This window comes from Tyto alba, unplaced genomic scaffold (assembly GCF_018691265.1).
Source record: "Tyto alba isolate M040663 unplaced genomic scaffold, T.alba_DEE_v4.0 Super-Scaffold_42, whole genome shotgun sequence".
Lineage (NCBI taxonomy): Eukaryota > Metazoa > Chordata > Aves > Strigiformes > Tytonidae > Tyto > Tyto alba.
Window position 1 is genome coordinate 11050646 of NW_024881318.1, and position 17696 is coordinate 11068341.

Sequence of the window (17696 nt, forward strand, 5' to 3'; positions counted from 1 at the left end):
GGAGGAAAACAACAAAAACAACAAAAACAAAACCAACAAACAAAATAACTCAGAAAGAGTTGCTAAAGTCGACAGATTTGGTCAGAGTGTTACATAGTGATGATAGGTCATAGAAGCAGCTCAGTAATAAGATATGTTTTAATGCCTAAAAGTTTAGGTGTAGAATCGTTGAAACTTTTATTTTCTCTTCTAATTAGCAGCAAAAAGAACAAAACCTTAGGCACATAAAGAAGAATCAACTATTATATGAATATTATTATACTTCTGGATTGCCATCGGACACTTAAATCTGTTTGGCAAATTGCTGCCTTGGCTCTAATACATGAACTTGCCTTGGAAAGCATAATGAAGGAACTCCCAGAAGTTGAAATGTGGTCTGTGGGAGAAGAAGCCCCTTCTGCAAGGAGCAGATGTCTGAAAATTATCCTGCAGCTTCAGGCAAACTGTCATGTCAGGGAGAGCACTTACTCACACAAATAGTCTCAACCCCTGCGGTGGGACTGTTTCTGTGGATCAAAATCAATGGCTTTTGTAATGCAGGTCCCATTCCTGCAAAGAGGAATCTGACTCAGACAGCCGCTCAAAGCCCTATTGACATTGGTGCAGAGATGCACGCACTCAGCACAGGTGTGGGTGTGCACATGCAGGCAAATGAGCCACAGGACAAGTCACACAAGCTGTCCCAGGAACAGAAACTGTCTCTTATCTCCCTTTTGCTGTCAGAATGACTCCTCCTTTAACCATCATGTTACCCTAGCCTTGCTTTCCCCCCTCTCCTGTAACCTTTTCAAAATAACTCCTTCACACTTTTGCCTATGCTGTTGTTTGCACTAGGGAAGAAACTCCCTAAAACCACCTGAAAATATACCTTGCTTTCCTTTTCCCAAAGCTTCATCAGTTCTCCCCTCTGCTGCTAATCCTGAAAAACATCCAGTAACGTTCAAGATGCAGGGACATTCATGTTGTCTCCTATTTGATGATGGTAACATCCTCTTTACACACACTCCCTCCTCTCTGCCTGGATCCAGGCACCATCACTTATGTTCCCCTTAGCTCTTTGGGACAGGGGTGATGGCAGTTTGTCTTCACACAGCAGTTCACACTGCAGAGGGATGTCAAGCAATTAAGAATCTAGGTACTGTGGTAACAGTGACAGTGATAGCAGGGATCAAAGAGTGGTTCAAGAAAGCACCATTCAGTCCCAACTGCCCCTGTGCTCCAACAAGTGAGGCAACAGTTCCAGTTGTTCCCCCAGCATTTGTTGCTCCTCCCTGGATCAGCAGCTGCTAAAAGGATCGAGGGAGCCAAAATACTTCTGTGTGTGGCAGCAGGGAAGTCCTAGCATTGGGGAAGGTCTCTCATCAGTAGTATCCTGTGATAAGTGCTATTAGTGCAGGGAAATAGGAACAAAATACCATCTGCCTATCCCACACTGGATGCAAAGAGGGACATAAATTGTTCTGTTTGGGGAACCAATTTACCTGGACTGGAACAAGTATGGTTGAGGGAGGCACCTCACCTCTCTTAATGCACTTCAATGGACCCTAAGTAGAGATGCTGCTGTAACCACCCTGCAATTCATTTCCCCAACCCTCCTACCCACAGTGTTGGACTTCAGCCCTGACTCTGACACGTGGCTTTGTAAATGCAGATCAATGCTAGGCTCTGTTGTTGGGATGGAAATCCTGTATGTTCAGAAGGTGGAAAGACCCTGGGCATGATGTTGCCTTGCAGACATCCAGGACTCACTTTAATAAGATGTATTTAATAAGACAACTGGACATATCCCCCCTCTTCCAAAGAAAAATAAAGAAGAAAAAAAAAACATGTGATGTTCGTGACTAATTAAATTCTCACTCTAGTCATGATTAATGTAACAAATAATTACAGCTTAGATCTAATATAGATACCGCTAATTGTTCTGCCCACAGTGCATCGTGACTAACAATTAAACAGAGCTTCCAAAGCAACCGAGAGCAGATCTTAGGATAACCTTTTGCCTTGTTGTGCTTTTGCTGCCGAAGGAATATACATGCCTACAGCTTTTGTATTCCCATTCACATCACTGGCAGTGACAGATTCTTCTCTTATTAGATGTTAGATAAGCTTATTCCTTTTAACTTCATGTGTTCCCACTTTGCGAGACTGTAGGGCAAATAAAAAAGTAGAGAGACACAGAAAAGAAAAGACTGCATCACCTCCTAGTCCTGTGAGAGATTCCAGACTGGAAAGCTCTCTTTTTCTCTGTAGCTGTATCAGTACAGCTGGTTTGAAGGTTTTGAGTTGACTCCAGCCTGGCAGCTAAAGATGAGTTGTTTTTTTCTTTTTTTTTTTTTTTTTTTTTTTTCCCCAATATGTTTCTCTTTGCTGTTTTAATTGAAGAAAGCTACATTATGAAAACATACCTTCTGTCCCTTTCAAAGTTAACTGCTGCCGAAGCCTGGACTTTGTAGTTCACAGAGGGAGCACATCGGATTTACTCAGTATCACACAGACATCTTTTTGATCCTCATGTGTGGAGCCTGGATCTACACCAAGCAGATCTGATGGAATCGCTAAAGAATAGTTGCAAAGTGTGAAAAAAAAAAAAAAAAAAAAAAAAAAAAAGAGGAAAAAATAAAGAAAGAGAAAATATCTGGAATGAAAAGGTGGCTTTGAATCCTAACCACTTAAATACAATGGCTAAGCAACCAGTAGCCATATTAAGGCCAGGACTTCACTTCTGCTTTTGTGTTTCAGGAAAATAATTGAAACTAACTTCTCATCTGGATAAAGCTTCCAACTCCTCTTTGGATATTCCCTTTGAATATGGGTGAGTCAATAATATAAGTAGTGATTTGGTTTTGGTTTTCATTTTATTTTTTCTGTATGTCATGCTTTTGAAAGCTGTGAATAACTGAGACAAAAAATTTTTTTGATTTTGTACATTACCTATTTATAGCTCATTAATGCTACAATAATAGTGATAATAAGATGTTAATAGTAATAATGTGAGAAGTGAGTCTAATAACTACAAAATATATAAACAGAGGATAACGAGGTATGAGTTGTCATTTGACTCAAATAGTGATGAGTATTTCATGGGAGGGAAAACTCCAGAGGTAAAACATTAAATAAGTCCAGTGACCTTTCTAGTTCTCAGATGTAGAGAAAATCTGTAAGAATCTGATGTCCTGTTGAATATTCAATGTCTTTAAAGCAAGAAATGCTCATAACCCCAACCAACCAGGAATAAAAAACAATGTAATAGGAATTTACTAACCTAACCCAATTGTGACAATCACCTCAGGAAAGACTGATTATAGAAATATATCAGATCTGTACTCTGAGAAGGCAAAGCCTTAGCTGGCACACAAGATAGATCCATTGATTTAATGAGAACCTCGTTGATGTAACACATCTTAATGTCCAAAGTAGCATTTTTTTTTTCTTTCAGTTTAGAATAGAGAGCACTTTTTTTTTTTTTTTTTTTTTTTTTTTACTTGTCTGCAGGAAAAGATGCAATTACTTTTCTCAAACATATTAATTGCTGGAAGTGATTCATTCATTCCTTGTGAAAAAGGAGAACTGAGTTCTTCAGTGTATGCATCTCACTGGCTTCCAAGGGGCCATCTAGGTCAAATGTGTCCTTAAGTAACAAAATGACATCCTACTTTAAGCTTTCCCTTCTATCTCTCAGGGTTCTTTTGAATGTGTGCACTGATGCATTGCAGTTTTGTAGCAAACTCTAAGGCACTCTCTGTGGCACCAGAGTAATATCCTCAGTGGAAACTTAGTGAAAGGATTGCTACTTGAAGGATGGCCATGAGGCTTTGAAACTCAGTTTTATGAAGTTGATGAACATTCACCAAAGATTAGGCTGTACTCATCAAATGATCTCAATTTTTCTTCAAATTAAAGAGAGTGCTACTGTTTCCTCTCTTCTAAATCTAAGTGTCTACAGCAAAAAATCCTTATAAATGTGCTTCCTTCCTCTCCTCCACTGCTCAACCAACCTTGTTTCAATTGTGATTTCAGGTATTTTTACTTATACATTTTCTAAATCTGTATGCCAAATAACATGTTCCGTTATATAAGAAGCTTGAAATGAATTTGTGGGAAGGTTGATGCTTCCTAATGAATCTGTAGTACAATGGAATTGATCAAGTCAGTGAAAAAAGGGATGACACTGCCATTTAGTTACAGAATGCCTATGTCTGCTATATGGGTGATTTTGACACTCTGAAGCAATTCCCTTTTGCCATTTCGCAGGGCTGCTCTGTCCCTCTCCTTTCCCTGGCAGATAGTAAAGAGCTTGGGTTAGAACCCTGCAAGTGTAAATCAGCCTTCCTCCAAAACTCATTGGAACAAGGCCAGTTTCTAAAAGATAAGTACCTGATTCCACTGACTATTATTTCACAATGAGCCTCAGCCCCCCTGGAAAATTTCAGTTTAGCCAGTATGTGATATCCTGAACTACAGTAAGCAGGCTGTCATATCTGTTACCCTTTATCTAATATCCACAAAGATTTGTATCTCAAATTAGATACTACAACACAGTGCACACAATGCCTTAGGATATGTAAGCTCTGCAACTATTTTACGTTGTCTTTAAAGCCAAAAAAAAAAAAAAAAAAAAAAAAAGCCCAAAACAGTGTGGATTGAGCTCTGGAGCATCCAGACATTCACAAAATGTCCCTTGATGTAGGAAGCATCATCCATTCTTTACAGCTCGTTTCCTATGGACTGAAAAGATTCCAGGAACATGCAAATGATCATGAATTTGTAGACAGCTGTAAGATAGATATGGAAGATAAACTTGCTTCCACATACTAGAATGTGACTGACAGTGTCTCTAGTCACTTATTTGCAACAAGTCAATGCTTATAGCAAATCTTCTTGACAGGATCTGGCACCAGCAGCCTGTGGGTCTCAAACACATCATCACACAATAGCTCTAGCAGTATCCATGGCTGTAGCATGCTGTCTTCAAGAAACTCTCTCCATCAGCATTAGCCATGCATAGTTTCTTCTCCTAAATCTTTGTTCTCAAAAGAGCTATGACCTCCAAGCAAGAAATTCCCTGTGCTCCATTTATTTGAGTTCTCTTAGTTAATAATGGAGAAAGTAGTGATCCATAGCCCCCAGAATGGACATAGAGAAACAAGCCAAAAAGATTGGACCTAGAATTCAGACATTTATTTTTGCAGTGCATGGCGAATTGAAGTCATCTTTCATTAAAGTCAATGAAAATACTTCCTTCGACTTTGGTGTGTGAACTGAAACACATTTTCAGGGACCAGGGAAAGTTGTGATTTCAGACTTTCCCATGTAAATGTTAAAGATGGTTAAGGTTAAGCAATGAGACCAGAGAATCATTCTAAATGACCCCAAGATTAGACTTTGACTGATTTGACTGATCAAAACTGATATACATACTTCCTAGGCAATGTGAATGAGAGTTGTTTCACCTCACTTCAGATACCTATGAAATTAAGTTAATAATCATCTCAGAATCCCTTCATACCACACGGAGAAAAATTGATCCTATTAAAGACCTACATGTTGAATTAATTGGGCATTAAAAGTATCTATTTCCCTCCGCTAATACTAAAACCAGTCTAGATAACCAGCTTAGTATATGCACACATTTAGTCTGATGACTACGATTCTACAGTGTATCTGAAAGCACACATTATGGGAGTACCAATGGTGTGAAGCTAAGCATCACCTTAAGACTCTGAAAGCTATGTCACCAAAGCAATAATAATAACAAAACAAGGAATTTCCATATATGTGTTCATACGGATCTGATTGAGCCATTTCAGAGTATTGCAATTCATGATTATGAAAAATTAAATGTTCTCTAAATCTATATATTTCTTCAGAATACCTACAAGCCTTTTTCCCCCTCTTTTGTTAGAAAGAGACCTTTCCCATGATTTATCTGTCTTTCCTAAGCAATCCATTATCTCAGAGTTTTCTGTATAACTGCTCTTTTTTTCATTTCCAGCACCCAAACTTCCCAATTTATCCACAAGACAGTCATTGTGTTGCTTCCAGCAATAGCGCTATGACTCTTTTCCTGAGAGACCACTTCTTGGTATGATATTAGTTAGTTCAATCACCATTGCCTGTGCCTTTGCTAATACATCAGTAAAGAATGTCAATCACTGCCAGTCACGACACTTTCATCAGTATTATGGAGAATTACCATTCTGACACTGAACTAAAAAGCATAAATTCAGTTCCCGTGGGCTACTGTACAATCATCATACGGGTGCTTGATTACTTCCAGATACCAAACTTTGGAAGCAAGTATGATCCTAGTAAATTTTATAGGGTATTACACCTGTTACATTTTTTGACTTATTCATGAAGCACAAGTCCTCACTTCCTAAATTTGAATTTTCTTATGTCAAAAGTTATATTATAATGAAGCTCTTTTGAAAAGAATGTTCTTTTCAAATTTCTTTTTCTGGAATAGTACATGTTTAAATGGATTTTGTTTAAAATTCAGAACTCTGATTTTTGTGTTGTTGCTAACTGGAAGCCTTTGTACACTTCACTTCCCAGACATTATTGAATCAATTTGTGATCTTTCTTGCCTTAAAATATGTGACTAAATAGAGCTGTAGGCATAGATAGAGATATTAGTGCTACCTATATATCTAACGCGGAAATACAATGTTTGTTACTGTATTTTGGTTTCCAAGTGTATTTCTGGTAAGTTGGCAGCTTATCAAAATGATAGTGATTTCCATGGTTCGGTGAGTCAAATTGTCTACATGTGATTTTAAGATCAGTCATCCAAAACTCTTCTTTCTTTTAACTCAGACGCTTAAAATAGTCTGATGCAAGGACTGGCCAGAAACCTGCTATGGACAATGGGTGTTTTTCCATAAATTTTAATGAATGTTAGATCAGTTGCACAGGATAGGAATCATTTAAGTTTTCTGTTAGCTTCTTAACAGCTAGATTCCAGTCTCAGTTTGCCATCTAGGATTGTTCTTTAGATACCAGGAAGAGATAGCTACTTGTAAATTGTGATTTTTCTATTCTCAGTTCAAGACCAACATAGGTAAGCTGAAGAAATTTCTGGGCATGTTTATAAGTCTTCACTGATTATAAGCAGGTCTTAAAAATACAGTTAAAACTATGTGGGATGACTGTCTACCTTACTGTCACATGGGATATTTTCCTATTCAGGGGCAGAGTGATTTAAAATTATCCCTAAAAATGTAAAAACCACTAAAATCCTATGTTTTACACAATCAGGGACATAAAAGATGAAAAAGATTAGCTAGATTTCCATCCTCTTATTTTAAGAGACATTTAAAATGTTTATGAAAGAAAAATCTATTTATTTATTATTCACTAATAGTAGATAATAACATTTATGCATCTGAATTATCTGTCATCCAAAACTTGATAGGTGTTAAACAAAGACAATGACAATGATATTCCATATCATATTATTCTCCCAGTCTTATCCCTATGTTTTTTGAGTGTTTTCTAGATGCACATCAGCTGTGTAATATCAACTGTGTAATACCAACCATGTCCTATTTGTTACCCAAAGAAGAAAATACATCTCTCTGTGGTGAGTTTTGGTTTTAAGCTTTTTGCTTGCTTGAGTTTTTTTAATGTTCTAGTATATATGCATTTGGGTGTCCATCATATGGAATATTATTGTTCTTTTGGAAACCAAGAAATAAGATGTGACCACCTAAGTGTTGGTTTTGTTCTTTTTATTTTTTGTAACCTGCTTACCTTTATCTAGTTAATATATCATCCTTCATCCTCGAGTCTCACAGCAAGAGCACTGTAAATGCCAACAAACTTTGTTAAAATCAGAAACAGTGAAACAAAAAGTGATTAACTCCTTGTCATGGTTTAGGCTCAGAGGGCAGCTGAGCACCATCCAGCTGTTCACTCAATCTCTCCTCCATCAGAGATGGGGAGAATAATATTGAACAGGAATATCTCAAAGAATCCACCTATGGACTGGGAGGAGTAGCTTATCCATTATGGTCACAGGCAAAAGACTCCTTCGAAAGTAAAAGAAAACATCACTTTAATTCAAATGCTAACAAAGACAACACTTAACAGACAATGTGGGGCAGTAAGAAGCATAAGAAGCACCAACCACATCCAAAAACCACCTCCCCCACTGCTCCCTTCTCCCGGGCTCAGCTCTGCTCCCCATCTCCCTCCCTCCTCCCCCAGCGGCACAGGGGCAGGGGATGGGGGTCACAGTCAGCTCCTGCTCCTTCCTTCTCGGGAGGTGGGGGAACGCCACACATCCCTCCCCTGCTCCCCGGGGCTCCCCTCTCACTGCAGACAGTTCTCCACGAACCTTCTCCAGAGTAAGTCCTTTCCACTGGCTGCAGCCGTTCCCAAGCTGCCCCAGTACGGGTCATCCCCGCGCGTTGCAGTCCTCCTAGGGTTGGATCACAACGGGGGGGGGGCGGGGGGGGGGGGGGGGGGGGGGGGGCGGGGAGGGGGTAGTACTTCTCCTGTCAGAGTCCCAGTTTATTTCAAGCGCAGCACAGCCGGCCCTGGAGTGGCTTTCTCAGGCTTCAAGTCAACCTCTGCTCCAACACAGACCTCCAAACATGGCAAGGTGTGCAGCCTTGCCATGTCCTCATGGGACACAAGAGTCTCTGCTCCTGTGCGCCTCCCCTACATCCTTCTCCTTCCTTCTGCTGACCTGGGTGTTTGTCCTTCTCACAAGTCCCCTCACAAGTCCTAACCCCCTTTCAGGTTCCCCTTCTTAAATATGTTATCACAGAGGCACAGCCATCATTGCTAATTGGCTCGGCCCTGGCCAGAGGTGGGGCTGACTTGGAGCTGGGGAAGCTCTCAAGAAGCTTCTCACAGGGGGCACTGCTGTAGCCCCCCTCCCCCACTACCAAAAAAATGCCCAACAGAAACCCAGCACACTCCTTAGTAAATATAATTTTAAAACTCATGTTTGAGAAGAGTATAACACCAAAGTCTGGGAGCTATACAGTGTCCATCAGGAATCCTTTCTCTTGCCATCTTAAGAAAATTTAGGGTCATATTTTTAAAAAGTAATTCCGTTTCCGAATATGATCTGATACATGATATAAAATTTTATTCCTGGTACCTCTCAGACTACACTGACCATTACAAGGAATTAATATCTACCTCTGAAAACAAAACTTTGCAGAGAGTACACAGCTGTCCTTCCAGTTGCCTTTCCAGATTATAGCATGAAAAAACAAACATTAAATTTTCTCTCCAGCAGGAATTCTGGCCTAGTTCATTTAACCTTATATCTTTCCCTAGATACAAGATATCTTCCAGGGAAATGTGACCAAGTTGAAAAGCTATATTAGAACTGAGTTCTTTGATTTCTAGGATTGCATGTACCAGGCATCACCTGGCAATGAGTAGCATCTCATGAGAAAGGCAATCTCACTGAAATCCACAGAGAGTGCTTGGAAGGAGAGTGTATGGGGACGGTTCACTTCTCTTTAGTGAGAAGAATGAAGGGGAGAAATACAGAAGGATGGGACTGAGAAAAGAATAATTTATTGGAGTATCATTTTACTGTCAAAGTGACAGAAGTATTCCATAGTGTTAATTTGGTGGAAGAGAGTTTCTATCTAAAACAGAAACATTTTGATAATGAGTTATTGTTGGAAGAAAATCCAAAGACTAGTTATGGAGAGGAAGGTAGTGTGTGAAGGAAGACCTACAGTAACCCATTCAAACCTCTGCCTCTGGAATTCATTTAATTAATTCAAGACCTTTAAAATCTGTATTTTACTAAGGAAAATATGTAAAGTGAAAGGATAGAGGACTAGAAGGAAAAGCCATCAGGGGATATAAATCTGCTTGAAGATCTGTCATGAAGTGTATTACTTCTCCTTCAGTAGCTAGGATCAACAGTGAACACTCCCTGTATATGACCAACAAGAAACAGACTGGTAATAAAGATTGATCATTTTTGTTGGCTTTTAAAATGGAAATGGAGGACATCTGTACTATTGTATCAGGTTCAAAAAAAGCTGTGTAGGAAGCACAGAAAAGAAATCACACGGGTTATGTCATACTCAGCTTTCTGTTGTTTAAAGACTCTCAGGCACATAGCTCTGAAAAGCAAATATGATTCTCATTAGAAACATACACAATACAGAAGGGGAAAAAAGAGCCCACAAATCCTAAATGTAGCTTATTCATCCAACAAGCTGCTAGTTGGCAAAGGGTCAGAATGCCATGAACCACAGAGCCTGCAGATTTGAGGAGGGAAAAAAAAAAAAAAAAATTGTTTCTGAAAACCTGGTTAGACAAGTTGGAAGAGCCTCTAGGGAGTTTTAGCTTGCCGTCCAGCACCTACAGAAGAAATAACCGTCATTTTTCCTTGACCTTGCCAGTATTACAGGTTATTTTAACAAGGCTAAAACTGGGGGGGAGGGTGGTGGTGAAGCCTCTAATGTATTAAGCACAAACATGTTAAATTCAACATCAGGAATGATGCAGGTCTATTTACAATGTATCTGGGAGACTCCAGGAACATCAAAATGGACATGAATATGTAGATTATTTTGGCTTTGAACAAGCTGTGTCAAATGTTAAAAATAAAATAAAATAAATAAAATAAAATAAAATAAAATAAATAAATAAAATAAAATAAAATAAAATAAAATAAAATCCAATTTGCCATTAATATTTACATTATACTATTCATTCTCTAGAGGTAAAATGGAATAGAGGAAGAAAAAAGGAGGTAAAACTTTGGGAAGGGAAAAGACATTTGTGAAGAAACCAAAGTGTTTATATAGCAATATAATTTTTTCAAAGATAATAAAAATAGTAACAGCAGTGAAATGTGAACAGTGTGAAGCTCACATCTAATATTTTTTTCCAGATATTTTTATTTTCAAATTGAAACAACACCTCCACCAAATCTTTTCCACAGTCTTGATCTTCCCTAGATCATTAGTTCCCAGTCACAGTCTGAGGGCAGTTATCCTATGAGTGGCAGATGTGAGTATCCTGTGGACATGCAGAGAGGAGCTCTGTATGTCACAGACAGAAATACCAGACTACCATAGCTACTCCTTTTCTTTCCTCTCCATCTAATATTTTGCTTGTAGCTGCACATTCTCTAGTAAAAAAAAAAAAAAAAAAAAAAAAGGCTGAAAAGGCTGAATCTCAGGTCTTTTCTTCCTAGGAGTGTCTAGGAATATCATCTCAAGATGGTGCTGCTGGCCTGCTCATATATGGCCCAATACTTTTTCACTTTCTTCCTGACATATCCCAGGATCAATATCTTCATTCCATGTGGCCTTTCTACTTTCCTTTCAGATGCTGTATTGGGTTCACTTGACAAGGTTTTAGTAGCAGGAAGGACTACAGGGGTGGCCTCTGTGAGAAGCTGCCAGAAACTTCCTCCATGTCTGATAGAGCCAGTGTCAGCTGACTCCAGGATGGATCCACCACTGGCCAAGGCCGAGCCCATCAGTGACAGTGGCAGCACCTCTGGGATAACGTATTTAAGATGGGGAAAAATTTGCTGCACAATGGCAACAGCAGCCGGCTGAGAGGAGTAAGAATATGTGAGAGAAACAATTCTGTAGACACCAAGACCAATGAAAAATGAGAGGCAGGAGGTGCTCTAGGTGCTGGAACAGAGATTCCCCTGTAGCCCATAGTGAAGATCTTGGTGAGTCAGGTTGTGCCCCTGCACCCATGGAGGCCTATGATAGGACAGATACCCACCTGCAGCCTATGGAGGACCCCATGATGGGGCAGGTGGATGTCTGAAGGAGGCTGTGACCCCATGGGAAGCCCATGCTGGAGAAGGCTCCTGGCAGGACCTGTGGCCCCATGGGGGACTCACGCTGGAGCAGTCTGTAACTGAAGGACTGCACTCCGTGGGAGGGATCAATGCTGGAGCAGTTCCTGAAGAGCTGCAGCCCATGATAAGGAGTCACGTTGGAAGAGTTTGTGGAGAACTGTCTGCTGTGGGAGGGACCCTGTGCTGGAGCAGGGGAAGAGTGTGAGGAGTCCTCCCACTGAGGAGGAAGGAGTGGCAGAGACAATGTGTGATGAACTGACCATAACCCCCATTTTCTGTCACCCTGACTTTCTCAGGAGGAGGAGGTAGAGAAAATCAGGAGTGAAATTGAACCCAGAAGTAAAGGAGGAGTGGGGGAAGAGTATTTTTAAATATTTTGTTTTATTTCTCATTAGCCTATTCTGAATTGATTGGTAATAAATTAAGTTAATTTACCCAAGTTGAGTCTGGCTTTCCCATGACATTAATTGGTGAGTGATCTCTCCCTGTCCTTATCTCGACCCAGGATCTTTTTATTATGTTTTCTCACCCCTGTCCAGCTGAGAAGGGGAGTAACAGAGAGGCTTTAGTAGTCATCTGGTGTCCAGCCAGGGTCAACCCACCATTGATGCCTAGATCCTGGATCTTCAGTCAGTTGATCTGAAATCACTCTATGACTTCTATAAGAAATAAAAACCTAAGTGGATAGATGAAAGAAGAAAGATGAGTTGATCAAAGAAGTGAGTAATTTAAAGAAAAAGAAACTTTTTTTTTTTTTTTTTCAATAAAATTCCGTGTTATTCAACAAAGTTCAGCAAAAATACTGAAGATTTTGGGAATACTATGGACCCTCGAAAACATGCTTTTAACATTGAAATGCTGATTCAGGATGGAAAAATAAAAAGTGCATTGCCAACCTTGTCTGCAGACACTTCTCAGTATATCAAAAATCTTCAGACATTATCAACACTGGAAGAATCAGCTAGATGAGTTTCTCTAGGGTTATATAATATCTCAAATCTAGAAGCTAAGATACCAATGCCCTATGACACCAGGTAATGACCAGGTTAACATAATCATCTCTTCCACTGATGTCAATGTAAATTAACCATTTGCTGAAAGAGAAAGAAAGAGAAAGTGGGTTTGATTCTGTTATCCCCATTCTTGCATGAGGAATATTAATGAAGTAAGTCTGTAGGGATGCATTTAAATTGTCAAATAATTTAAGTCCTTGGTTTGTTCCTTGTTCCTTAATTATCCTCATGTTAGTTTGTTAACAAGCTCTTTCTTTAGGACTAAGCCAATAGTTTTCCTCTGGAGCAAAATTCTGATATAGTTCTGGGGACAGTTCAAGTCTGCAGGATCTTCAGGCAGGAGGTGTGAGGCTGCACCTTGCTTCCCTTTTCCATTTGACAGGTGTTGTAGATTCTATTCCAGCAGAGCTTGCACCATTAACAGTTTCATATGTCTTCCATGAGTCAGAAATGCAGCACAGACCCTTGACCTTATCATATCAGATACTCATATCAGTCATTCACATGAGTTACAGTACAGCCCTTATATTATTTCAGGCACTTTCAGCAGAATTAAGAAAAAAAAAAAAAAAAAAAAAAAAAGCACTTCGGTCGAGAAGAGTGCTGAATAAAACCTCAGGAATCTGAAATCAGATCATATGAAGTATGAAAGCTGTGGCTTTAAAATAGGAGAAATGCATAGAGAAATGTGTGTGCAAGCCCTGCTGCACTATTTGGCCTGTAGTTTGGGTGGATGCCAATTCTAAATTCTGAATGCTGAGTTGTCTGAGCTGTTGGACTATATTCAGTCCTCAGTGTAAACAAGAGCAGATTCACTTGATAAATGCTGACATTATAACTGTTCTTAGTTTTCTTTTTCCATGTATTTGAAGATTATGTGATTTCTTCATAGCAGAAAGGAAATCCTGTATAGTTTAAAACCAGACTCTACCTAACCATTCCTCTGTAATTTAAACCATCCACTTGAGCCACCATTCTAAGGAAAAACACAAGGGAACAGATAAGTACTGTGGCACTCCTTCTTGGTCAGTAAAGCCTGACTTTCTTGGACCCAATATGAGAAACCCACAAAAGAGGCAAGGCCAATACCCTGCCTCTGGGAAATAGCAACAAGGACATCCTCATTGATTTCAGCTGTCAGATTCATGATGGTTGGGATTCAGACCGCATATGGCTTTATAAAATCTTTGAGAAGTGATCAGTTAAAGGTCAGAGAGATGTATCTCAACACTTTTGCATCTGGAACATTGAGCAAACTGCCAACATGTACAAGGAATAGAAAAAGAAGTTTAAAAATTGGGTTGCTTAGGTCTACAGTTTTGGGAAATTAAAATTTAGCTAGAACCGAATTGAACTAATAAAATAAATATTAACTCTTATGTATATATCAGGGATATGTCATCAATACTAGGAGTCCTATCAATCTGAATATTCTTCCTGGGTACTTCTGAAGGTAACCAAGATCTGCAGTGGATGAATATCCCTGTGCAGATACCTAAATCTTAGCATTAATCTTTAAAATTCTAGAATAACTAAGCTCCTGAGTTCAGCACCTTAGCTAAGCAACTTAATCTGGATAGACTAATAGATTCCCAAATTTCTATATTGCTTGCCAGAGACATTAAGATATCATGTATCAGGCCTTACTAAAATTGTGAACGCCTCAGTAAAGGAATTTCAAGAAAAGGCTGTCAAAATAATCTTTTTTTAAAAATATTTTTTTATTAAGACTGAGGATTTGAAATGCCTCTTCTTAATCATAAGAACTTGGAACACACTTTGTATTTTTTTTTTTTGTTTGCTTTATTTACAATTGAATTTGCATATAATCCAATCACTTTATGAGTCTTTAAAAATGTAAACACCACCAACAAAATCTCATTACTTATTTCATCATGAAATGAAGAATTGGCAGCATAGTAGCAAACACGAGATATATGTGTATATTCAGAAATCTCACTAGGTGCACAAGCATATACAAACTAGGTTTTAGGAGGGTAATTTATGTGTAGAAGCACTCATTTGTCATATATAACCATCAGGCAGGAGGAATATGCAAATAAGTTTTTGTGAGATGCATATTTCATATATCAAAAAATTATTACTTTTTAAAATTTTCCTTTGTTGACAATATCAACTCAGTTTGAAAGACTTCCCTCATGCAATCACTTCAGTGCCAAGTGATATTCCAACCTGTTTTGCTTTGTTTTGTTTGTTTTTTTTTTTTTGAGAAATTGAGAGAGAGACAATGATGGGACCACTTTTCTAAGTGGTTATCACGTAAAACTTTAACTGAAATGAAAAAGAACTACAATTCCCATCACCTGAAGAACAAAAAACAGAGGTTAAGACAATCTGAAGAAAAAGAAGAAAAACTGGATCATAAAATAAGCCAAAGAGAAAGGCTTCATGGAGTAGGCACAATGGTCAGAAGCATGGAGTTATTTACTTAGCAGATACTAAAGGCTTTCTTGTGGTCTCCAAGATAATATTCATCTTCATTTTGTTTTATAAATAAATTAGCACATTGAAATAATTTACTGAATAATGGGTAGCTGAGACACTGAAAGTCAGTTCCTAGGAGATTTTAAGTATGTACATAAGTGTATGGATCAGAGTAATACTATGGAATTCCATAAGAAAGTTCATTATGCACATACTGGACATGGTCATATAGCTCTGAACCACAGTTCTATTTTCTGTTAGCTTCTTTGAATAAACTGTGTCTCTTTTCTTCCTGGCCAAATAATTACTTGCTACATCTCTTTCTCGTGACTTCATGAGTTAGGGATCAGGATGGATGAATAGTCACCTATAGCACTGCTTATGAAATAGCATATAGCAGCTCAAGATATTGCCGTGCATTGTGCAAGTCATTTCCTGTTTTCATGTCTTTCAATAGCAGTCATTTGGCAGATAGGAAAGACAATATATATTTGAATATTAGAGATCCAAACCAAACTATTTGCTCATAAAATAATTGAATGACTGGAAGACAAAGATAATTTTCTTATTATTAATCATAGCAGTTTAGCTCAGAATACTTCCACATTTCCAGTGCAGACTGAGTTTCATTGATTTTTTTTTTTTTTTTTCTTTCTGACATGTGGTTATTTAATCTTCTGCCAACACCATCTACTGAACAGATTTTTCCCAGCTATGCCCATGAAGCTTTTGTACTATTGATGTTTTCACAGTGAACAGTGTGTGTGTGTCAAATTATAGCTATTGATCTATGTTTGTTTCTTAATGTGTATAGTTGTTTAGGCACCATTATAGTTTGCCTGATTGTGGTTATATAAATAAATGAAGAAAAGTAAAGAACAAAAAAACCCTGCCATTTTTATTTCTTTTATGAATTTCATTGTTGAAGGTAGACTGTTCATTTGAATTGAAAATATACTGCAATAGTTGTTTCTTTAGATATGAGTTATCTTCTTTTCTTCTTCTTCTTCTTAGTAACAAGTGTAAGTAACGGGGCTTGCAATCCTAGCAGAAAAAGAAAACCAAACCAAACCAAAAGAGCTTCCTTTATTTTTCTATGAATCTTTTTATAACTGTTTTGTGTCACATTTCCTTTTGTCTTAGATGTTGCTGTTCAAGGTATCCTAATAAAATTCTGTCTCTTAAATGGATGTTTTCAACCAGTTAGCAAAAAAATAAAATAAAAACCCCCTACTCCGCATGAGTGATGCCCTTACCAGTAGTGTGAAAAGTGAATATTTTTCTACCAGTTTAGTTTTTCACTTTGTCTCTCCCAGTTTGCAGCTATTGTTTATCTTCTTTAAGATGAGGCTAGAAATAAATTAATATGGGCAATTCAATTCAGTGGTTAGAACACTGGGCTTGGAACCTGAGGAAATTACAATGTTTTCCCACTTCTGTAAATATCTGATGTCTCAGATTTGACAAGACTTGTCACCTTGCTATATATCCAGTTGTCTTCTGGATTTGTATTTGCCTTGCATGTTCCAAATGGTAGAGGCTAGGCTTACTTTTGGCAGAGCACATTAAAATTATGTAAGACAAAGCAATAATAATAATAATAATAACAATAATAACAATAATAACAATAACAATAATAACAATAATAACAATAATAATAAATATAAATAAATAAATAAATAAATAAATAAATAAATAAATAAATAAATAAATAAATAAATAAATAACAATAATAATTATTGATAATAATAATAATAAAAATAATAATAATGATGCTCAACACCGCCCAGGAGTAACTCAGCCCTTACAGTGTTGAGTCAAAAATGAGCTTCTATAACAACCTGGGAGAGCAGGTGATCAGGTAGTATTGCTTATAGAATGAATCTTGTCCTTTTTCTTATCTAAACCATTTTTCTTACTCTTTCTCAAAACCAAGCAACTAAACATGCCCCCAGACAATAGCTAAATATATTTTGCATAAGTCCATTGCTTAAAAAAAATAAAAATAAAAAGTTTTTGGACTGCTAGTAGAGAAGGTCTTTTTCCCCCTAGATTATAAATCTTCCAAGAGACTCCTGATCTTTACGACCCTTACACTCCTGAACCATAGCAAGGGAGCCAATTGATGACAATTGTGTTGATAGCTTCAGTGATGTTAATTGTCTTCTAGGAGCTGCATTGAGATCATGTTTAAATTAACTTTTATTTTTGAAGAGCTCAAAAAAAATCTAACGTAAAAGTCTAGTAAAAAGGGATCCTACAAACAAAACCTGGCTGAGCTTGTGAATGAAATCTGCTTCTAATGTCCGCTATGTTACCTTTCATGAAGAGAAACTTATCAAATTTTGTGTGAAAGTAGAGCCCTGTACATGCTCTGTGATATTGCAGAGAACATTTTAACAGCGTCAACATTCTACTTCCTGTCT